General features: G+C 39.7%; 1 long non-coding RNA gene across 1 annotated transcript in view; it reads left to right on the top strand.

Moving 5' to 3' along the window:
- The first annotated feature begins 546 nt into the window (after positions 1–546).
- The window catches only part of LOC113599259 (uncharacterized), a 43,000-nt gene continuing 18,123 nt past the window's right edge, over positions 547–25,423 (top strand). Inside the window, exons 1-2 of the long non-coding RNA XR_003420018.2 lie at positions 547–5,797; positions 6,228–6,337. This is a non-coding gene — a long non-coding RNA (uncharacterized LOC113599259). The remainder of the gene's footprint in view (positions 5,798–6,227; positions 6,338–25,423) is intronic.

The following is a 25,423-nucleotide window of genomic DNA, read 5'->3' as shown; positions in this document are numbered from 1 at the left end:
TTTGTTTTGCCAGTACTGTGTTATAAAGCTTCCCTGCTGCTAATCCATGAAAACTAGCCTAAATAAGAGAGGAGACACAGCTTTTTGTGACCTCTTCTGGGATTATAGTACTTCAGTCATATCTGCTTGGAATATAATTGTCATCTGGCTATTTTTCTCCATAATATATAGTTACATGTGATTTTTTTCACACCTCTCATTTAGGAATATATTGTTTTGAAGAAAAGTTTGAAAGTTAAACACAAACCTTTACTGAGAGTATTTAATTATCTATCTTATAAAAATATGACTGAATAAAGTTACACCTGAAGTTCTATTTTTATCCTTAAATTAAAGTTTAAAGAAAGAAAAGGGATTAGCAGTTATTATTAGATTTTTATGTTAAAAATTATGAACTTTCAATATATAAATTTCAGGTTTTTCCCAATAGGCTTTATTACTTCTTCTGATTGTCTTTTCATTTTCATGTGCTGTCCATCAACCAACTGTTTCCTATCCTTTTGGGATTTTCCTCAATTTCTGTTTGCATTACAATGTCATATTTCTTTTATTTTAAATGACTTTAATTTCATTTTTAATATATAGTGAGAACACACTGTAATAAGTTCATTTCACTACTTTTCAGTTTCAAAATAACTTTGTCTTTTGAAATTTCTGCCTCCTAAATTAAGTCAAGCATTTCAGAGACTTCATAGAAAGAAACATTCTCTTTTCTCTTTAAAAGAATTCCATGTGTCTAAGCACTTTTATAAAGTAGAGGTGTTTAGTAACATAGAATCTCCAGTGTAATAAATATTTCTCCATTGGGATATTTCTATTGGCAAAATTATGTAAAGCAATTTATAGCTTCATGCTCTTATAAGAAAGATTGTTTTCTTTCTCTTCTTTCTTAACAATAAAAAGAGCTTTATTAGATTTTTTCTGATTATGAAAGCACATGCTTATTTACAATAACTATACTATAAAAATAATTCAGCAGTTACATGCAGTAGACTTGTACACATAGCAACATAGATCTGAAACACATAGTACTAGGTGGAAAATGTAAGAAATGGATGAGAAACCATTTAAGTAAATTTAAAATATCTGTACAAAAAAAAATTTTTAGGACTATACAAACAAAATAAAAGATTTATATTAAATGTATTAGGATAGTTGTTAGTGGGGGTGGTTTGGGTGATCTAAGTAGGAAATGGGGTTCAAAGATAGTAAAAGAAGAAATTTCAGGTAATTTAAAAGTGTGAGGAATTTAAAATCACCTTCAATTCCACTCCTTGATAATATCACAGCGCATAGTTTGGAATATAGACATCCAGATAACACACACATACACATGCATACACATACACATGCATGCACACACACATTTTAAAGTGGGATTATAATCTGTTTTTAATCTTATTTTCATTAAACAGTATAATATAAATCTGTTGATATAAATCATTTTTAATGTAGTACGTGCATGGATCTTCATAACCTATTCAATGACTACCCCATGGATGTATATTTAGGTTTTTTCCAGTTCTTTTTAATGACTAATGTTACAATTAACATTCTTATACATATATCTTTATCTACTTGCCTTTCACTAGAAATGCCCATTTAAATTATTGAAACAGGGGCACCTGAGTGGCTCAGTCGGCTAGTCGTCCGACTTAGCTCAGGTCATGATCTTGCAGTTCATGAGTTCAAGCCCCACACCGGGCTCTGTGCTGACGGCTCAAAACCTGGAACCTGCTTCAGATTCTGTGTCTCCCTCTCTCTCTGCTCCTCTCCCTCTCGTGCTCTGTCTCTCTTTCAAAAATAAACATTAAGAAAAATTTTAATTATTGAAACAAGTTGTCAAACTGCCTTCCAGAAATACCATTTTCACATTCATAATATGAAACTTTCTGATTCTCACAAGGTGTTAAAGCTTAAAACACTTGTAAAATAAACAGCAACAAAATTATCTCCATATTCCAGGCCATCCAAATGTCCAGATCGCCTCAATAGAATTAATTTACTCACTTAGTACCTTCTGTTCAGTGGGAGGTCAAAGACTACAAACCATGTTAATGTCATTACACAGCTGACTATTTAGCACTGCCTTGGTCTGACCTATACATCAGGGACTGAGTGAACTACCAGAGAAAAGCAGAAAGGATGCAGATTCACTTAAGTAGCACATCAACTTTTTTGCACTTGTACATGCATCGTAATCTTGAATGTCAAAAAAATTAAAGTCTTTAATTACTAATAGTGGGATCTATATTCTAAGTAGTTGTGAGTTGTCTGTTTTTCAACTTCATTCCTAAAGTGGCTTTTATTGTGTTTTGAAGGTTTTGACCTCATTGGCAACAGTCAAATTCATTTTTAAACATAGCCTCCCAATCAGACAACAATTCCAGCCTGGTGGGGTGGACAGAGCTGGGCTGTAGAGCCAGGCTGACCCTGGGCTGTGTGCAAAGTCATGTGGCCACAGGACCTTAGGCTAGTTACTAAACTTGTCTATTTCCTCATGGTATTACACAGAGGTAAGAACCTCCATTGGGTTGTATCTCCAGTATCTAGAACAAATATATCAACAAATATTTGTTCGTTCATTCAAGGTAACAATTAGCAATAATGAATGTGAAACGTCTGGAATCTAGAAAATACTAAGTGGTAGCTATTGTCATATTAAGATAAAGTAAAGGGATGTTGTTGAAGGAGAGAAGCTGAAAGCAAAGAATTTCAGATAGTCTGGATTGCTGGTGAGAGCCCGAGATCAGGTTCTAGGGCCACTGTGAGTTTGGAAATGTGGAAATTAATATTGACAGCTTGGAAGAAGAAAAGGAGTTGCTCTGAATTAGGCTTAGTATTCAGGGTTACCAACAGCCCGTCAAAATGGAAAATACCTACGTGGCTTTTAACCAGGTGTGAATGTGAATAATCAACTCATCAAGGTAAAGTCTTTAAGCTTTTTCTACCCGGTATCATTGCTATACCTAAAGCCATATTGCAGGAAGGACTGCTAAATGCATGTTTTCTTAATGCCGCTATGTGGCAGGAATTTAAAGTTATAATCTCTTTTCAAGGCACATCTTTATTAAAGGGGAATCATTCAAAGCCATCTGAGTGCAATTACTATATAAAGGCTAATTGACCTAATTAATCTAATGTGGGTCAATGTCTCTATCCTACCCAAAGAACATTTTCAAATGAAAAGGGGGAAAAAAGCAACTCCAAAAGGGATTTCTTTAAGTGAACATCCTTAAATTTAGTGAGCCTGATTTATTCCTTGCACACAGATATTATATTGCTACATATTATATTGCTGGAGTGGCTGAGCTGGGATAAAAAGAGATAGACTAATTCTCTGAGGATCCTGAGGAATATTCTGTTTGTCACTCAGGGGAAGGCACTATATAAATTACATTATACCAATACTGCCTCTTTCTGATAAGGTAGCACTGAAAGAAGAATTCAACATGACAAGAAGTCAAATTTACTATCATACTGTTTTGATTCTCTTGGTGATGTGATAAAGTGCATGCTGATACCTGCTTTTTATTTGATTAACTTACAGCTCCTTTGAATGTCAGCTTGTTCCATTTGAAGTACTGGCTGCCAAATATAAACTGGGACTGATAATATCTGAGCCCTATGATTGAGGAAAGAATGTGTAACACATGCCTGTGGTAGGCAAAATAAAGCCTCCCAACATGTTCACGTTTTAATCCCCCAAATTTGTAACTATGTCACATTACATGGCAAAAGGGACTTTGCACATGTGAAGTTAGGGATCTTGAGATGGAGAGAATATCCTGGATCATCCAGGTGGGTCCAATGTACTCACAAGAGTTCCTATAATGGAAAGAAGGAAGCTGGAGAGTCAGAGAAAGAGATATAAGGATGGAAGCAAAGGCCAGAGAGACAGAGAGAAGGAGAAAGGGAGATAGGTTTGAAGATGCTCTGCCTCTAGCTTCGGTGATGGAGAAAAAGGCTGTAAGTCAGGGAAGGTAGGCAGCTTCTGGAAAAGTCAAGGGAATGGATTCTCCCCTAGAGCCTCCAGAAGAAATGTAGCCCTGGATTTTAAAATCAAGCAACCTTGATTTTAGCCCAGTGACATTAATTTTTGGACTTCTGACCTCTAGAATTGTGAGTAATAAATTTGTATTGTTTTAAGCCACAGAGTTGGTGGTAATTTGTTATAGCAGCAAGAGAAACTACGTGCCACTTTTGGGGCTCATGGCATAGAGCTACACTAGTGTCATTTTAGTTGGATTGAGATGACTTTCCCAAACTGGACCTATAATCCAAGACAAAGCTAGGGCAAACCAGGGAAGCACACAGCAGAAGCTCTTGCTTGGCCTTTTATTCATCACAAGCTCACTTTGTTCCCATTTATTCTGAGGCCTTTTAGAGAAATGGAGTATTAGCGAAGGTTCCTAAGTGTGGGAAGAAATCAGTCCTCTTATGAGTTAATTCCCCTTTCCTCAGGTTTTAAACTCCAAAGACATTTTCTAAAATGATTTTCAACTATAAACAATGTCTTGTAATCAACTTGGCCTTTGTTCTGGCCAAAAACTTTAGAAAGTGGTTAAGTATCTTCACTGGGAGTCACTGGCCCTGGACATGGCCTTGAGCTAATAGGGTAGAAAAGGTAGGAGTTTTGGGCAGCTGATCAAAATCTTACATGGGGTCAAGGAGTTTTAAAAGATAAATGGGGCACATGGGTGGCTCAGTCAGTTAAATGTCCAACTCGAATTAGCTCAGGTCTTGATCTCAGGGTTGTGAGGTTCAAGCCCCATGTTGGGCTCCACTCTGTGTGTGGAGCCTACTTTTAAAAAATGGTAATATATACAGCCACTGTGCTAAGGAGCACTTACATCCATTAAGTAACATGTGCATTATCCTATTATCCCATGCTTATTATCCCGACTTTCAACTGAGGAAAGTAAAGCTGAAGAAATGGCACCGTGCCCACTGTCACCTATAGCAGGCTTACTCAAGGGCTGGGCTGTTAACCACTACTCCATGTCCCCTCTCCACATCAGAACTTCCCTGGAAAATTCTTGGAACTCTTGGAAAGTGTTCTATAGACAGAATTATGGCAGATTTGTTGTTTTCTTGATGTTCTGAGTGTGCCACCCCAGCAAATTCTTGAGAATGCAGGCAGAGTTTGCAAGAGGAAATGTATATATCACTACAACACGAAGCAAAGTCCTCTTGTCAAATGCAGTCAAAGAACGGGTAGGTTGTGCAGTGCAAGCTTGGCTTTCTCTGAGGCACACTAGTTCTTATGGGCCTGATGGAAAGGCCTGTTAACTGATGGCATGATCATGACTCCATTAGAAGAAAGACAAACAATGAAAAGGAATAAGTGCACAGTTTGATTCTGGCCATTGCAGTGGACCCAATGAGGAAGAAAAGCTGGAGGAATCTAGTGAGACCGTTTAGGTTGGATAGCAAGCTTTCTGATGAACATGGGTGAACAGTGAACAGGATGACACATACCCAAGGTCCTGGAATAACTCAAGTCTTAGAAGAAGATTAATGGTCAGAAACAGGTAAAAATGCTAAAGAAAATAAAAAATTTAGAGCAGGAGGAATTCTGGGAAGGAAAAAGCCCAAGCTTGAAAATAATGATGCTAAGTTAGTATACAATAACAGTGAGGAAAAGAACTTCTCCACTCCTATTTTACCATCTTTTTTTTTTCTTGGTAAGAAGATTGGAAGATTGACTGGAAAGTGTGGACAAGTGTTAGCAAAAGGAAGTGGCACCCCAACTTGTCCAAGAATCCACATCTGAACCATTGCATCCCAAGGGAAGGTAATATAATAGATTGGGAAAATAGGCTTTGGGGTCTGATACACCTAGCATCTACTTTATTCTCCTGGCAAGTTACTCAACAGTTCCAAATTTCAGTTTCTTCCCCTGTAAAATTGGGATAATAGGCTGCCTCATAGGGGAGGGAAACAATGCAGCATAGAGCACTTTAGCCAGCACCTGTCACATAATAAATACTTGATGCACAGTGGCTACTCTTTGTATCATTATTATTTTTATAGGCTAAATAGTTTACATGACATCAGAAATCTTTAATTGTGAGGAATAAATATTGTGAATGAATAGTTAATAAACCTAGAACTAATTATATTAAAGATATTTTCACCAGTTTCCAAGGTAAATAGTGATCTCCAGGAATAGTGTAGGTTCAGTAAGGTCATGCCAACCTAAATGCATTTTCCTTTCTCTAAAGGGATATATACTGGAAACCAGAGGAATTTTTATAGACCAAGATTATTGGTATTACAGCCTGACCAAGAATCTTGTGATACCCTTATGAAAGAACTGCACTGGTTGCTACAGGTAGGAAAACTTTTAACTTGTTGAATAATCCTAACATTGCTACTTAAGAAATATAACTCCACTGGAAGATTTCTGGGAGGAATAACTTAGAGATTGGCCCCTCAGTCCTAAATTGTTTGACGTTTTCACTAACGACTTTTATGTTAGCATTTACAGCTTGCTGATTAGTGAAAGAATGCTAAATTGTAAAATTAGGATTCAAAAGATTCTCATATGGCCAAAACAACAGACTAAATATAACAATGTGGAATTTTCCCACAAAATTCTAGTCTTTGACTTTAGTGTAACATCAGACCCTATAAGTAGAGTATGGGGTACATGTCTAAGCAACTTGTATTATTTTTTTCAAAAGTTTTATTCGAGGGGAACTTGGCTGGCTCAGTTGGTAGAGTGTGTTTTGATTTTGTGCTTGTGCATTCAAACCCTGCATTGGGTGTAGAGATTAATTAAAAATAAAATCTTTAAAGAAATTTTTTATTCAAAAACAAGCTGAGTATAAGACAACCATAATGTTTTGCTTCCATCCCTGGTAATGTTGAAACACAGAGAAGACAACTACTTGACAGAACTTTATTGAAGGGATTCCACTAAATTTGATGGGATGGGTTTGGATGGGATGGGTTTGGATTTGATGGGTTGGAAGCTTCTTAGGTATCACTATATGTGTATGAGTTATATAATTAAGCATACAAATAATTTGGGGGGGACAAATTTCTATTAAAAATACATAGTACAGGTGCCAGAGAAGCTCCTAAATCACTCTCTACTATAGTTGTAAATATACTTGGCAAATTAGTATTTAATCTCTCATTAAATAAGTCATTCAAAATGTGAAAAATTCATGATGATGTCATAAACAATTATTCTTGTACATCATTGTATTAAAAAGTAAATCAATGTGTGCCACCTTACCCCTATGAGGATGATTACTATAGAAAAAAAACGAAAATAAGTGGTGATGAGAATGTGGAGAAATTAGAATCCTTCATACTGTTGGTAGGAATGTTAAATGGTGTAGCTACTATGGAAAACAGTATGAAGATACCTCAAAAAATAAATAAAATTACCATATGATCCAGCAATTCTACTTCTTGGTATACAATCAAAAGAATTTAAAGCAGAATTTCAAAGAGCTATTTGTTTATTCATGTCACAGCAGTATTACTCACAATAGCCAAGAAATAAAAGCAACCCAGGTATCTATCACTGGATGGATGGATTAAAAGTGTGATATATACATACAATGGAATATTATTCAGCCTGAAAAAGGAAGGAAATTCTGACACATGTTACGACAAGGATGAACCTTGAGGACATTACATCAGTCACAAAAGGACAAGCACTTGTGTGACTCCTCACCTGAGGCATCTAGAGTAGTCAAATTCATAGATACAAAAAGTAGGATGATTATTTCCAGAGTCTGGAGGGGTAGAGGGGAATGAGGAGTTATTATCTAATCAGTGCAAAGTTTCAGACTTGCAAGATTAAGAGTTCTGGAAATGGATGTTGTGATAGTTGCACAGCAATATAAATATACCTAACAATGAAGTGTGCTCTTAAAAATGGTTAAGATGGTAAGTTTTATGTTAAATGTATTTTATCACATTTTTTAAAAGTATACCAACGTAAAATCTTAAATATATCAAGAGCAAGCTATCTCCCCCTTCTGACTCCTCCCCTGCTACATGTCGCTCCTATTGGCTGGATTTTGAGGGTGTGCATATGATTTCAGTTATCTGCATTAATATCATGCTAGGATGTTGTTGCAGTTATAAACCTCTCTGCTAGTTCGATGTGGTAGCGATGTTTGTCTCTTTGCCAAGCTGGTGACAATTTAATGATAGTATTGTCAACCAGTGTCTTTGATGGTTATACACATTTATCAGACCGTATAATCATCTCTACTACACCAGTTGCTCACACACCAGAAATGAAGCTCCAGTAACAGTCTATTACTCTGACAAGGATAATAGGTCATTATTACCAAATCAGCAACACAGTGCTTTAAAAATAAATGACCCTGCTTCCCATCATTATTTATTTTTCATAAGTGCCTCAGATTTGTCTTAGCATCTAACAGCAGGAGACAATTATCCCATAATCATCATCTTCTTCTTCTTCTTCTTCGTCTTCGTCTTCTTTTTCGTCTTCAGCCTGTCTTAAATGGTTTTAAGTGGTAAATTAAATGTTTCTGTTGACCCTAAAGTAGAAACCTGGGTGGTTTTATAGGAGCATTAATTAAAAAATGGGTGGAATTCATTCCAAATACATACAATCCTCCTTTTTCATCCAGTTCTGTTGAACAAGAGTGGCCAGCTAGGAAGATGGTAGTGAGAGGAGAAAAGAGAGCTACTGTGTGCTTATCACATGAATGACGGCATTTTTAATGTGGTCTTAACACTGTTTGATTGGGCCAGCAGAGTGTACACACAGTCCCCAAATGTTCCCCCTTTTCTATGTAGAGTGTTTTCAAAGGGAAACTCGTAACTCCAAAAAGGAAAAATTCCTCTCTGCTGGCCCGGAAGTTCTCCATCGCCACCTCCCCTCAGACAGGACAGCCCGAGGGAGCCTGAGAAGGTCTTCCCCAGCTGGACACCTGCTCCGACCACCTGGCAAGAGGCTCTGCTGACAGGGCCGCCCTTCTTGCGCTGAAGTCTGGATTAAATCACAGTCCCTGCTGGAGATTGGACGTTGTCTACAGCTTCAATGGCAGAAGGCCCCAGGAAGGACAAGAGATTTGTATTCTAAGGAGGGAAGGAGGAAAACTGGCTGGGTGAAGATCGTGTTTCTTTGGCAACTGAGAACCATCCTTTTTAGGGGTGGCCGCTAGCTTTCAAAACAAAAAGAAGCTGGTAACTGTAAAAGGCTACGATGGGTTTCCTGCTCCCCCACCCTTTTAGAGGCAAAACCTATTTATGAGGCTTTATTAAGTGCAAATAAGTCCCTCGGCTTCAACGGAGAAGCAGCAGCTGCTGAAGATGTGGTCATTTGCATATAAATGACATGATTTCAGCTCAGAGAAGAATATTGAAAAATATACATGTCGACAATGGAATCCTGATAGATTCACACATATTAAGGTCAGATATTGTAATTTTTAAGGCTGCTGCATGCTGATGACTGCATCATATAACACATTCAATTCTGTTTGGGTTATATGAGTTTTATCTTCTATGAAATGGAGGATTTTTATTGTGAATTAATTAAACTACTTTTTTTTTTTCCTAAACATGAGAACATTTAGGTCAATAAGCTAAACGCTCTACAAATGCAAAGACTTCGTGACAGCCAAAGTTACCAACTGCAAACTTGGGTTTTCTGTACAGCTAACAAAGAAGCATGTGTGCCCAGGAGTCTCCCGTGGAAGAGATTGTGTGGCGCTTTCTCTAATTTTAGTCTGTCCGCTGCAGGGACAACCTGTTTTTTGAAGGGCTAAAGGAGGCTCCAGTTTTTATATTCTAAGAAGTTTTCGAACAGCCTGACTATAAGATGAGTGGGGAAATTACTGTAGCCCAGAAATGACCACAAATTTGCCAAGTGCCCACTGTTGTTTCCTTGCCCCATGACCTGTGGCTTGGAGTTCACAGCTGGCAAGAGACACATCCTGGAATCATCCGCACTGCTCCCAGGCAAGCATCCTCCAGGCTGCCTGGAGGAAGTAGATGGGTTTCTCTCAAATATGCCCCAAATTTTGGCCCTGCACCAGTCAGGCTGCTTGTTGACTCCTTTCCCATCTGCAAAACAAATTTGTTTAGAAACTGCTTGTGGTACCTTGGCTGCTGAGAAGGCCATAGGAATACACAATACTACCTTCACCTTGTAATCCAGCCCACGGCTCCCTCAGGGAGAACATTTTCCTCTAAATGATGATCACCTAAGTGTTAACTTTAGATTTGCTCATAAAAAAATAGTAACTTTAAGTAACAGACTTGATTCCTATTGACTCAGTATTTGATCACTGAATTACTTATTAAATAAGTCAGGTAGCTAATTCTCAACATATTTTTAAACCCTACATGTGAACATTTACTAGATGAATAAAGTCCTTGGTCTATACACACTTTCTAAAAGAGATGATTAAAGATGACTAATAAATAATGAAATAGCTATCAAGGAACAAGGGAAATTTAGAAACTCACAATAAATGTATGTTTTTCATAGAGAACCTTAGAGACGTTATAGAACTCGATTATGCTAACTTGAAAAACAATCCCAATGTCAATTTGCTGATGTATTCAATATATTCTCTTAAAATAATTTGTGGAGATACATATGATGCTTTAGCTTTAAGAAAGATTTTAAAACTCAAAATTTTAAAAAGTTTAGTTCTGGTCATTGATCAAATTACACACATAGAAGGTGATTATATTATCCAAAGTTAGGCATCTGATTAACAGAGAAGGGTGATTAAACCACCCAGGGGTGGAGCCAGTAATTGTGGGGCCTGAAGCTTACACAATTTGGAGGGCTCTCTTTAAAAGAATACAAAATTACTGATACAAAATTGGGTAAATATGAATATTAATTAGGTTGAGAAAAAAAATCACAACAAAACTACAAACTAAAATCACAACAAATTACAAACCTCACAAAAGCCACAAAAGTAACCTGGCATGATCGATTAGCTGGCTACACACCTCAACACTTTTCCCTACAATTGACTACCTCTAATATGACTGATTAAAAAAGGGTTTTTTATTAATGCTAGTTTTTTAAAGTTTATATCATTTCTGCAACTTGCTACAGGAAATGTCACATAAGGTTTTAGGATTGTTGTCAAATTGGGGAAAACTATTTCTTTCACGCATGGGCTGTAAAATTCCAGGGAATTTCAAGTCTCCTTGTGGAATGACTGATCCTAAACACTTCCGTGTTTTCAGAGTACCTACAGCCATAGGCCACACTGGTTTGCATGGTGATGTGCTCTCAAGCCCTTTGGTGTCCCTAGAAATAGTATTTATGGAAGCTGTCCTTATATCAGGACAATTGGTAATATCTTTACAGTATATGGAATTGACTGTAACATATATAATTAAATGAATTCGCAACGCAACTTTGGCACGGAAAACGAATCTTATTAGAATGAGCCCTGCTGAAAGATTCCTGGCCCCCTCTGCCCTTGGAGAGTCTCATGGTTCCTATGTACCTGGTCATTGCTGATTTTCATTGCCCAGAATCTGTGGTGAGAGAAGAGGAACAGAGAAAGCAAGCAGAAGACAGTTGAACAGTTTCTCTCAGCAGTACAAGCCCCTTCGAGGGAAAGAAAAAAGTTGTTTTCCAAATTCATGAAAACACTGCCCTCCAAACTCCCTCCTATCAGCATTCTTTGTTCACCAGTTCAGTTTGGCCAGACTAGACTTAAAACCACAAGAAATGTCACAAGAAATAGAAAGATAAGAGCCCCAAGTGGACGTCAGTCTCCCTGGGGTGTGATTGACTGAACACAACCAATTCTCTAGTGGATCCATGGTCCCCATCTTCTGGAAGAGCTTTGCTAAAAGCAGCGCATCCTGGATGAAATGGACACTCTGTTCCATCCTAGGAAGAAGATGAAGCTGGCAGTTTAGATTGCTGAAAAACAGTTTGAGATAAGCTTGTGGTTCCGTAGAAATTAATCCATGCCTCTAGATAGCATGTAAGCCTATTGGAAAGCTTCTTCAATTCAAGCAGTTAATAATATATCAAGTCTTGTAGCTTAAGGGATACAATTTTCAAAATTATTGTACTGAGGGAATCATAAATTCCACCAAGAGGAAGGTTGTAGTCCAGATATTTTATTTTAGATTTCCATCTAGGGTGCATTATGACACGCCACATGAAAGTCAAATCGTCCATGTAAAATGGTTTCCAGGTGATAAGTTTACCCCAAGGGGTCCAGTAAAGTAATACATTCAGAGTTATATCTGACTTTCACAATCTATAAAGACTAGTTATCAATTTTTTGAAAGATTTGATAAGCAGGAACAAAAAAATAGCTTATGGATGCTGACATTTGTCTCATTAATGGGAACAGCATAAGAAGTACAAGCTCCTTCTGGATTTGGCTGTAAATACACCACTGACATACATTTTGGAAGGTTGCTATTTTGTGCTGGTGGGAATGTATTTGTCTAACCTTGCACTGACTATAATAGACATAAGGAAGCAGTGATATTACTGTCAGCCACATTCAGCTTTTTAAAACAGGGGCACCCACTCTGCCAATATCTGTCAGATTCCAGGCCACTGCATATTAAAAATTATGTTCCATCAACACTGTCTGGCCTAGTGGAAGTTTTATTAGGAAATAATTCTCCTGTTGTGTTATGGGAAGGAAAGGAAAAAAAACCCACTTCACCCAATAGGATTCAAAGGAATAATTAATCTTTCTTCCATCCTCAGAATAGGAATGCTTTAGCTTCTCTAGTGTTTCACATGAATACCTCTACCCCTTCTTGCAAGGGCAGAGCCCATATGCATGTGAGGAACAGGCAGGAGGCCCAAGTACTAATTAATCGCCTGTTTGAGTGTTGTCTGTGTATGGTAAGGCATTATTTTCATAAGTTATTCCCCTGTTACCAGGGAAAAAGAATTACATTCTTTTTTTCAAGAAGATAAGTTTGGTAAGTTTGCCGAAGATGCTTATTAAAACAATCATGGTAATAACAAAGTGCTTACACCTGCTTGGCTATGGTTACACTTTCGAGGTTCAGGTGCATTCCCAGGAGGTTGCTGCCTACCCAAACCACAGGAGAAGTGCTTTGGCTGCCTGCATTGTCGCTGGGGCTCATCAGTTGAGACACCAGGAATGGCTACGCTCTTCACCTGTCTAGAATTCAGAACTAAACTCATCCTTCAAAAAACCCATCATGCATTTGAACAAAAGTATATTGCAATAATCATTTATCTAGCTGGCACCATCAGTAAAATGGGTTGTTTTCTGGGAGGGTAAAAATCTTCCAAAATAACTAAATGATATTTTTATTGTAACCCACTCAGTGTAACCACATTGTATTTCAAATTTTATTTTTTTTTTAAGTTTATTTATTTTTGAGAGAGAGAGAGAGAGAGAGAGAGACAGAAGGTGAGTGGGGGAGGGGCAGAGACAGAGGGAGACACAGAATCCGAAGCAGGCTCCAGGCTCTGAGCTGTCAGCACAGAGTCCAACATGGTGCTCGAATTCACACACTGTGAGATCATGACCTGAGCCAAAATTGGACGTTTAACCCACTGAGCCACCCAGGCGCCCTGCATTTCAAACTTTCTAACATAACTGCTTGCCTCCCTAGCTTTTGGATTTGGGTTAGCATATATACCAACCTTTTCTTTGTGTAAATGAATTCTTGCCACTAGGTACCTCCCAGTGGCTGCCTGGGCTGCTGAGCTGCACATGGCTGTTCGGCTGTGGCTTTCAGGCTTCTCCCTGGCCTTAGCATTTCCTTCTCCCATAAGCTTACCTATAAATCCCATTCATCACTTCTGAGTAGAGAAGGCAGAGTTTTGCAGGTGAAGCCAGGTGTTTTAGAGTCCAACATTCTGGAGTAAATTCCAGCTTCACTACTTACTACCTGTGTGAACTTGAACAATTAACTTCCTCTGTTTCCTTGTTTATAAAATGGAAAAGAAATACCCACTGTAGGGTTGTTGTAAGATGAAGGGCGCTTAGTACAGAATCCAGCACAGACTTCTGGGAGCTGAGGCACAGTTGTCAGGCTTCCATCGGGTACATGGGAAAGTAAGTCAGTACCAAGAGGACCTGAGGGCTTTGCAACAGCTCAGTGGACTTCAGGGGCCTTTTCTCCCTTGTGTGTCGGCTCCTGGCTACTGGAGGGCTGATCTTGCCAGCATCTCACCCCTGAAGACATGGATAGCCACACCATTGTTGTGCCTCGTGATTTAAAGTGGCACCATCCAGGCTCAGTAGGTTAAGCGTCTGACCTCAGCTCAGATCATGATCTCATGGTTCATGGGTTCGAGCCCAGCATCAGGCTCTGTGCTGACAGTGCAGATCCTAGAGCCTGCTTCGAATTCTGTCTCCCCCTCTCTCTGCCCCTCCCCCACTCATGCTCTGTCTGTCTCTCTCTCTCTCTCAAAAATAAATAAAACATTTAAAAAAATTTTAAGTGGCACCATCCACTCTGGGCCTTTTTTGTTCCTCTCCTCTCTGGGCCTTTTGTTTGTCTCCTCTCTGGGCCTTTTTTGTTCATCTATCTGTATAAATAAAGTTAAGTTGCTTTTTACTGTTTTCCCATTACATGGAAATGCTTGAGCAGATCTCACCAGATTTGGAGGCCTGACTTTGCATATAAGCTACACAGAATGCCCAACATTAACTTCAAGAAGACCTGGGGGCAGGGGTCCTCAGGTCAGAAGTTCTCAGACTTAAGCGTCTATCAGTACCGCATGAAGGTCCTGTTAAAACACATTCCTGAGCCCCACACCAGAGTTTCTGATTCAGTGGGTCTGGGGTGGGACTTGAGAATTTACATCTGATGGGTTCCCAGGGAAAGCTGATGCTGATGTTGCTTGTCTGGGGACCACACTCTGAGAATCCAAGGTAAAATAGGTGTTGTTGATTTGCAATCAGCCAGGAGCACTCGGCACTCCTGTGCTCATGATCCTCCAGAGGCCGGCTGAGGGCTCGCATTCTGCTGAAATAAAGCCTGCTCTCAGGGGTAAGTGGTGATTTGCAACTTGATTCCTAAAGAGTATGATGGAAGTGAGGTGTAAGGCAGATTTTCTTGTAGCCTTAATTCCTTCCCACACTCCATTGCCTACAAAATGCACAGAGCCAGAGCACCTCCTCTGGTGCCTGTCTTTCTCTTATTTCCTCCCCTAAATCCACAGTGGCTGATTGACAGGGGGTGTGAGTGGGGCTTGTGGTCTGAATTATTAGTTCTTGGGGAAGGTGGGACCTGTTTAAATTGTTCTTAATTTCCCACCACACACAGGAGTGAGAAAGAAGCAGTTTTCTAACTACTTGCAGGCTGGAAATCATGTTCATAAAACATTTAATTGAAGATAACTCCAAACCATGTTCCTAAAATTCAAATCACACGTACTTAACTGAAATGGAAAGCGGCTTCCTAAGACCTAGTCTCAATGTCTCTGACATTGCAGATGAAGGTGTTCCAGGGAACTCTGTGCCAGACCCAATGAGGAAAGGTATAGCTATGGGCCAGGTTCACCCTGCCTGCGTCTGTGTGGCCTGAGGAGAAAAGTGGGGCAGTGAGAAATCATGGGATGGAGGGAGCCGAAGAACTTTTAGGTTTTAGGAAGAAGGATAACTAATTTTCAAATTAATTGTTTGATGTGTTGTATTGATGCCTAATCTGAGGATGAGCCTGCTGTATACACTACTCTGTATTATCGGGGTTTATAGGGTTGTGGACTCCACAGGATGAGGGAGGAGTGCAGCCCAAGTCAGATCCTGACACATGTCAGACACAGGTTCGCAGGCCCAGGAGGTCTGTGAGAGAGGTGACTCAGAGTATGTGGGCCACAGGGATTTACTGTGACCCTTGGGGAAGTTACTAGGCTTCCCATAGCATTTGGCCCATAAAACTTGAGATGTTTGCATTTAATTAGTAAAGGAAAGGTGCCCTAGCAAGAGGACATCCAGGTGAAAGGCTCTGGGTAACCTGGCATCATAGGATTCTGAAATCAACAACTCTGATTGGTTTTGGCTCGATCCTTTTTCAGATTTCTCCAGTCTGAAGAAAAGGCGTCCATTATTAGTTCAGTAATATTTCCAAGTGGCTGCAGGGGGCCTGGCTGCGTGCCAGATGCTGAGGCCATCACGCCGGCTTCAAACAGCTTGTTTTACCGGCTATTCTCCCACGTCTTCCTCCAAAGCCAGGTTCCATGACATCTGCATGCCACTTCCACCTTGCCCTTCTGTGCTCCCCCAAGGAGCCACCCGCAGAGCCTGCGGTATTCACTTACTTATGAAACACCTGTGCGCCAGGCACAGGTTTGGGGCAATGGTGACTCAGGAGTGAATAGAAGTAGGAGGAGACAGACAATAAGCAGGATAAAATAAAACAGAGATGCAATATATAAAAGATCGGTATGTTAGGCAGTGAGAGAAAAAGATAACACAGGGAAGAAGAGTAGGAGTCTGGCATGGGGCTGAGATGGGCCAGCCAGGGCAGCCCCTTTGACAAGATCTGAACACAGGAAGGAAAGGCAAAGTACAAACGGGAGGTAGCAGCTCACCGCCCCAGGCACCCAGAGGAAGATCCTGGCGGGGCTGGGGGGAGCTCTGGACAGGAAGCAGGAGAACAGGTCAGAGTGGGGCAGGCTGGAAAGCAGATCAGGCAGGTTTGGTGGGCTTTTGTAAAGACTTGGTTTTGTTCTGCATGCAGAGGAAGTCACTGGAGGGTTTTGAGGCGAGGGGTGACGTGGCAGGTTGTAGTTTTAGCAAGGTCACCCTGGCAGCTGTGTGGGGAATGGCCTAACAGGAGAGCAAGGGAGAAGTAGGTGGCTATTGCAGAATCCAGGTGAGACACAGTGAGGGCCTGGACGAGCGTGTGATGGTGGTGATGGTGGGAAGTGGTCAAATCCAGGATATATTTTAAGGTTAAGGCAACAGAGTTTATTTACTGATTATGAGATATGAGAAAAAGAGAGGGCCTGAAGAACCTGATACACCTCTTTCCAAAGGTCTGGTGGGCCAGTTGACTGTGGTCTCCCCAGGCCTCTGTCCTGCATTGGGGCTTTTTAAGAAAAATTCCTTTTTCATCTATTAAGATTGGTGGCCTTCTGTGATAAAAGGATTCCCTTGTCCTCTTACAGCCCTGGGAAGCATTTATTTTCTAACAGAATTTTTCTGGGGACTCTCTCCTCTCTGGGGACGGTGGTCTGCTCACAGCCTGTCTCCAGGCCAGGGCTCCTCTTCTTGAGCTGACTCAGCACTGGCCCTGCAGGACCCCCTCCAACACTGAGCAGTATCAATGCAGAGAAGTCACCAGGCAGAAGAGAGGAACGGGAAGATAACATTCGATTTACTACATACACAAGAACGAGCACAAATGGAAAAGGCTCATTACACGGGGCACTGTCAGATCAAAAATACAAGAGCAATTAGGACACAGAGAAGAAACTTCTGTATGAATGTATGAATTTTTAATTGGAGTGTGGTTGATATGCAATATTATATTAGTTCTAGGTATACAACACAGTGATTCAACATTTATATACATTAGGAAATGCTGGCCGTGGTAAGTGTAGTGGTGACTGCTGTCACCAAACACATTGTGAAAATATTACTGACTGTATTCTCTATGCTGTGCTTTTCACCCCCATGACTTATTTGTCTTATCACTGGATATTTGTACTTCTTCGTCCCCTTACCCACCTGCCCTCTGGCAACCACTAGTTTATTCTCTGTGTTTATGAGTCTGTTTCTGTTTTGTTTTTTCATTTTTTTTTTTTTTTAGATTCCACATATTAGTGAAATCATATGGCATTTTGTCTGTCTCAGTCTGACTTCTTTCATGTAGCATAATACCCTCTAGGTCCATCCATATTGTTGCAGATGGCAAGATTTCATTATTTTTTATGGCTGAGTAGTATTCCTCTCTGTGTGTGTGTGTGTGTGTGTGTGTGTGTGTGTGTGTGTATACCATATCTTCTTTATCCATTTCTCTATCGATGGACACTTGGGCTACTTCTGTATCTTGGTTATTGTAAATGATACCACAGTTGGCATAGGGGTGCAGATATCTTTTCAGATTCACACTTTTTCCTTTGAGTAAATATCCCTAGTAGTAGAATTACTAGATCATACGGTATTTGTATTTTTAATTTTTTGAGGAAACTCCATACTGTTTTCCAAAGTGACTGCACCAATTTACATTCCTACCTACAGTGCATGAGGGTTTCTTTTTCTCCACATTGTCACCAACATTTGTTACTTCTTATCTTTTTTATTCTAGCCATTCTGACAGGTGTGAGGTGACACTGGTTTTGATTTGCATTTCCCTGATGGTTAATGATGTTGAGCATCTTTGCACATGTCTGTGGGCCATCTGAATGCCTTCTTTGGAAAAAATGTCTTATTCAGGTCCTCCGCCCATTTTAAAATCACATTCTTTGGGTTTTTTTTTTTTTGGTGTTGAGCTGTATGATATATATATATATATATATATATATATATATATACACACACACACACACGCACACACACACACATATGTATACATATTAACCCATTATTGGATATATTATTTGCAAATATCTTCCTCCATTAAGTAAGTTGTGTTTTTGTCTGCTGATGATTTCCTTCACTGTGCAAAAGCTTTGTAGTTTGAAACAATCCCAATAGTTTATTTTTGCTTTTGTTGCATTTGTCTGAGGACACAGATCAAAAAAAACATTGCTGAGACTGACATCAAAGAGACTACATTTTTTTTTGTTTATTTGTGTTTTTTAAGGGGTTTTATGGTTTCAGGTCTAATATCTGAATATCAAATATCTAATATTTGATCCATTTTGAGTTTACTTTTGTATATGGTGCAAGAAACTGGGTCTAGTTTCAACCTTTTACATGTAGTTGTCCAGTTTTCCCAGTACCATTTATTGAAGAAACTGTCTTTTCCCTATTGTATATTCTTGCCTCCTTTGTTGTAGATTAATTGACCATATAAATATGGGTTTATTTCTGGGCTCTCTATTCCGTTCTATTGATGTTAGTGTCTATTTTTGTGCCAGTACCACACTATTTTGATTACTACAGCTTTGTAGTATAACTTGAAATCAGGGAGTGTGATGCCTCCAACTTTGTTCTTTTTCAAGATTTCTTTGGCTTTTGAGGGTCTTTTGTGGTCCCATACAAACTTTAGGATTATTTATCCTAATTCTGTGAAGATGCTATTGGTATTTTGATAGGGACTGCGTTGAGTCTGTAGATTGCTTTGGATGATATGAACATTTTAACAATATTAACTCTTCTGGTTAATGAGCATAATATATCTTTGCATTTATTTGTGTCATCTTCAGTTTCTTTCATCAGTCTCAGAATTTTCAGAGTACAAGATTTAACTTCCTTGGTTAAATTTATTCCTAGAGGGGCACCTGGGTGGCTTAGTCAGTTGAGTGTCCAAGTCTTGATTTCGGCTCAGGTCATGATTCCAGGGTCGTGGGATCAAGCCCCGCATCGGGCTCTGTGCTGAGTGTGGAGCTGACTTAAGATTCTCTCCCTTTCCCTCTCTCTCTGTACCTCTCTCTCCCTCTCTCTGCCCCTCTCCCCCACTTGCACATGCTCGCTCACTCTCTAAAATAAAAGATATTTTAAAAAATTTACTCCTAGGAATCTTTTTGTTGAATGCAAATTGATTGCATGTAATGGAATTGTTTTCTTAATTTCTCTTTCTCCTAGTTTGTTATTAGTGTATAAAAGCACAACCAATTTCCATATATTCATTTTGTGTCCTACAACTTTTCAGAATTAACTTATTCTAATAATTTTTTGGTGGCATCTTTAGGGTTTTCTCTATATTGTATCATGTCATCTGCAGAGTGACTGTTTTACTTGTTCCTAACCAATTTAAATGGCATTTATTTCTTTTTCTTCTCTGGTTGCTGTAGCTTGGAGAGGGAAAAAAGAACCTTTCTGTGGCCAAGTATTCTTTTTAAAGATGTGGTCTTTTTTAGTTACTGTTTGTAGCTCTGCCAATAGTACTCCTGTGAGATATTCCAGGGCAGAATGAAACTAATCACCATTATATGTTCATTACCAGCTACCACATATTTGGATCAGAGCAAGTGATTGCTGAGTTTTGGTTTTTACATTTTCTTCCAACACAGGTGCACAGAATTTGGTCATCCTGACCAGCAGGCAGCCCACCCTGCTTCTGCTGGGCTCTTTAGAACATGTTTTTTAAAGGTCAGGGAAGAAGACATCTCCTATGATGCATTGTGCATTAACTGCTTGAGTGTGTTTTCTCACACTGGACATGTTTCCTTCTTAATGATGATGACAACTCAAAGCTTGAGGTACTTTAGAAAGTCATCTATCTGCCTCTGCTTCTGTGTGTGCATGTGCTGTCTATGTCTGTGTATGTGTGTATGTGTGCTCTGTGTACATATGTATGTGTGTTCTCCCAGCAGAGTGGCTGAGTGGCTCAGTCAGTTGAATGTCCAACTTCTGATTTCAGCTCAGGTCTTGATCTCACAGTTGTGAAATGGAGCCCTGAATCAGGCTCCACAAGCATGGAGCCTCCTTAAGATTCTCTCTCCCTCTGCCCCTCCTCCACTCACGTGTGTGTGTATGTGTGTGTGCGTGTGTGCGTTATCTCTCTCTCTCTCTCTCTCCCTCCCTCCCTCCCTCTCTCAAAAAAGTATATTGTCATGCTACTCCTTTAAGAAAATAATCTGGGGCAATAGGCATGGAAGCATTTATATTTAGGAGTTTAAAATTATATGAAATGATAAATGGATATAAAGCAACAGAACAGACTAAACCAAATTTTAAATTGTTTTAACTTTTATTGAGTGTCTACTAGCTATTACAGGCATTATATATATAAGAACTTGCTTAACATTTGTAATAATCCTGGTTAGGTAGGCATTATTTATTATTTTTGTATTTTAAGTAGGCTTCACACCCAACATGGGACTTAAACTCAGGACCCTGAGATTAAGAGTCACGTGCTCTACTGACTGAGCCAGTCGGGTGCCCCCTAGGTAGACATTATTAACCTTATTTTATATATGAGGCAGAATAACTTGCCGAAGAATATGCAGTTAACAAGAGACAAAACAGGTTTGAATCCAACTTTGTCTTACTTTAAAGTCCATGTTTATTCCCTAGGGGCTCCTGGGTGGCTCAGTCAGTTGAGCGTCTGACTTCGCCTCAGGTCATGATCTCATAGTTCGTGGGTTCGAGCCCCGCATCAGGCTGTGTGCTGACCGCTTGCTCAGAGTCTGGAGCCTGCTTCAGATTCTGTGTCTCCTCTCTCTGCCCCTCCCCTGCTCACACTTTGTCTCACTCTGCTTCTCAAAAATAAATAAATGTAAAAAAAAATTTTTTTTTAAAGTCCATGTTTATTCCCCTATGTCATCTTGGCTTTCAAAGAGATCATACAGTCTATCTATAAGGTGAAAATGTCCTTTGCCTTGCAAATGACCCACAAGAGTTTGTGAAATACTGATGAGGGGAAGGAAGGGGGAGCACTCCACACATTCAAATAGGACAGACATTAATTCTCTGGAGTTATAGCTGAGTAACGGTCAGTAGATGGCACATCTCTCACTGTGCCAAACTTACTTCTTAGGAAGCACAAGATGAAACTGCTGGTGTTGTTTGTCTGAAGGAGGCAGAAAGGAACTAGGCATGTCTACACAGGGAAAGAGCAGGCATGGGTCGTGAATCAGCTCTGTTTAGGGGGCTCGGCTCCGAGGGCAGCCCTAGTTGAACTGTATTCTTGCTGGAACCACGCACATCTCCTCTTCACACTTTACCTGCCCGTCACAGATGCAAATCAGGAGCTGTCAACAAAGACTTGCAAGGGTCTCCCTGTGGGCACCCTACCCAGTGTCTGAGATTAGACTTATAAGTCACAGCAAGTTGTTCCTGTCTTCTCTCTGACAGTTTAAAAGAGCTACTGCCACATCTGGTTAAAGTAACTTTGTTTTTCCCAGAGGGAATCTTTGTTAGAATATTTTGCTTTCTTGCAGAATCTACTAAATTTAAAATAGCCACAGAATGAAACTATATATCTATATATGGAGATATAGCTGTAGATCAATATATAGATAATGTATGTGATATAATTATTGCTAATAACTCAAAATTATTAACTACTATCTATGATATATTATATGGATATAGTTATCTGTTATATATAGCCATAATGTATAATATATATACATTATATATATATATATACACTCTATGTATCTATATAACTATAGATATATAGAAAAGAATACATAGATACAAGGACAGATATAACTATATCTGTATATTCTTACTCCGTTAGTGTGTTTTTTTATTTAAAAAAATTTTTTAATGTTTTTATTTATTTTTGAGACAGAGAGAGACAGAGCATGAGCAGGGGAGGGGCAGAGAGAGGGGGAGGCACAGAATCTGAAGCGGGCTCCAGGCTCTGAGCTGTCAGCACAGAGCCCGACGCGGGGCTTGAACTCATGGAGTGTGAGATCATGACCTGAGCTGAAGTTGGACGCTCAACTGACTGAGCCACCCAGCCACCCTTAGTGGTGTTTTTTTAATGTTTATTTTTGAGAGAGAGAGAGAGAGAGAGAAAGAGAGAGACAGAGCATGAGCAGGTGAGGAGCAGAGAGAGAGGGCGACCCAGGATCTGAAGCAGGCTCCAGGCTCTGAGCTGTCAGCACAGAGCCTTATGTGGGGCTCCAACCTACAAACCACAAGATCATGAACTGAGCCAAAGTTGGATGCATAACTGACCAAGCCACCCAGGCGCCCCTAGTGTTTCCAATAATATAATTTAATGTAGAAACATTTCTGACTTATAATACTGTATCTATATATATAACTGTATCTATATCTATCCGTATATCTATACCTGTCTATATCTATATCTTTTTTTATTTTTTATAAAAATTTTTTTAATGTTTATTTATTTTTGAGACAGAGAGAGACAGAGCATGAACAGGGGAGGGTCAGAGAGAGAGGGAGACACAGAATCCGAAGCAGGCTCCAGGCTCTGAGCTGTCAGCACAGAGCCTGACGCGGGGTTTGAACTCACGGACATGAGATCATGACCTGAGCTGAAGTCAGATGTTTGACCAACTGAGCCACCCAGGCGCCCCCGTATCTATATCTATCTATCTTCCTCTTTTAGGAGGCACTAGCCTCCTCTCCTGCTGGGTCTTGCTGACAAACACTCTACCTTCATGTATTAGCTACATAAGGATTCCACCTAGACCCCATTGTTCCCAGCCCAAACAAGACTGTGGGGAACCAGGGCTATTTGGTTATTCTGGGTACTTTGCAAAGGCCACTGCTACTAAACAACTTTGGGCAGTTGCCCAAGACTTTCCGTTATCCACACAGTAAGCCAAAACAAGGAGGTAACTCAGAGGCAGGGAAAACATGCCAAGACCCTGGAATTTGTTCTCTATTGGCCATCTTTCCTTGAAAGAGCCACCAGAGCAATTAAAAATCAAACAAAAGAGAGACCATGCACACACACTCCTGTACCTCAACGTTCCGGAAGAGACCCCAAGGGGAAAATAAAATTTAGGAGGTTTGTTGAACCCACTGTAGAGCTGATCCAGAATTTAAATTGATTCCATAATTTATTGCATTTTAATTAGCAATCACAAGAGACCAAGTATTGTTTACTCTCTTGTTAGGAGCTCTAGCTGGAAACAAATACCAGGGAGCCTTAATAAGGATGAGTTATATTTACTGTTTTCCATTTTACAGTCTTGTTATAATCATCACAAGAAGAGATTCATTTAGTGTTCATCTGTTCTTGGTATGACATTTGTTGACCACTAGGGTGACATAAAATCAGAACATACCCCATAAGCCAAGAAAGAGCCTCCCTACTCCCATCCCACCCCATGCTTACTCCTTCATTGTTTTCAATAATATAATTTAATGTGGAAATACTTCTGGCTCAGGTTAGATGACATGAGTTCCCATGTGCCACCGTCACCCAAAATGCATCTAAATGACTGCTGTTGGTTATTTATTTAGAGCAGAATAATGTTACAGACAGCAGACAGCTGCATTTGTATGCGCTACTCCAACATGGAAACATTAGCCACATCAGACAGCTGAGAAACTGTTTGCTTGGTGCACACCCGTTGGCTTATTAGATTACCCATCCAATGGCTTATCAGACTTTTTGTTTGTTTCATTCTATGTTTTTGTCTTTTTAATGACATTTCCTCAGGGCCTGAGCTTTTGGGGTTTCCAAACAGCTCTTGCTAATCTAACTCAAGCAGAAAGAACCCTGAACTTTTCTACCTGTGGGATGGGAGTCTCTGGGACAATGCATTTCTTTGGGAGCACTCTGGGTCCCTGTTCCTCCCTAGGAACATTCTAAAATAGTTTTTAAATACCACTGTGTGTTATTGCAGTGATTCCCATCAGTCATCCCAGCTCTGCTTCTTGGATTGGGCTCCCAGCATGTAATCCAGCTCATTACCTCAACCCTAAAGGATGTTTCATTAAGTGAAGGAAAAGGACTTGATTCCAAAAGGCCACCCTCAAAACAGGGATGTTTTGTGTAATCTGAATACAGATACCCTTTTGAGGCTTTTCATTCAAAATGGACTTTCCTTCAAAAGTAGGTAAAGTAGGTGTCATTGTTTATTCTTTTTTTTTTTTAACCCAGTTTTTCCACCCAGCCACAGAGGCACCAATCTGATGCTTGGGCTTTAATTAAAACTTGCTCCCTGTTAAAAAGCTCCTATTGTTCTTTACATTTAAATAGGATTCTTCTTAGATCTTTAACAAGACCACAGAGGAGTAATAAATCTAAGTAATTGTCCTTATTAAGAAGAGATTATTCTCACAAGACTATAACAGTCACCAAAGTAACTAAAGCCATTTCCAGGTAGCACTTAGAGTGTCCTCCTCCCACCCAAATACAGAAATGCCTCGTTAGTCACTTTCTTTGCAGCTCAAATTAAATTAGATGGCATTCTGTTTATTTTTCACACCTTTTGCTAACAGAAGAGGATTTTCCCTTTGATGATATTAATCAGGAAACCCCGAGTCCAATTGTGCTGAGTTCATGGGATGGAGATGACCTCTTCTTCTTTCCTTCTTTCCTTTCTTCCTTCCTTTTCTCCTTCCACAACTGATGCCTGAGTTCTTGCTGTGCCAGACACTCTGCCAGGCATTAGTGAGTGGTTCAAAGATGAAAGACATAGTCCCTTGGATTGTATATTATCCATTCATCTAATATTAACTAAACATCTTCGAGGTACAAGACACTGTAGAAGGGGCTGAGTTTTTAGAGGGGAAAAAAGCCAGACACAGTTCCTGCCTTCTTGGAACTTGAAATATTACAAAAATGTAGACATCAACCTAATGATTTCATAATTGGTTAATTGCACCCATGGCAAAAGTTACAAAAGAGGGGACAGGGTGCCGTGTGACCA

This window comes from Acinonyx jubatus, chromosome C1 (assembly GCF_027475565.1).
Source record: "Acinonyx jubatus isolate Ajub_Pintada_27869175 chromosome C1, VMU_Ajub_asm_v1.0, whole genome shotgun sequence".
Taxonomy (NCBI): domain Eukaryota; kingdom Metazoa; phylum Chordata; class Mammalia; order Carnivora; family Felidae; genus Acinonyx; species Acinonyx jubatus.
The sequence above is the reverse complement of the archived record's forward strand: the minus strand, read 5'-3'. Positions and strand labels throughout refer to the sequence as shown.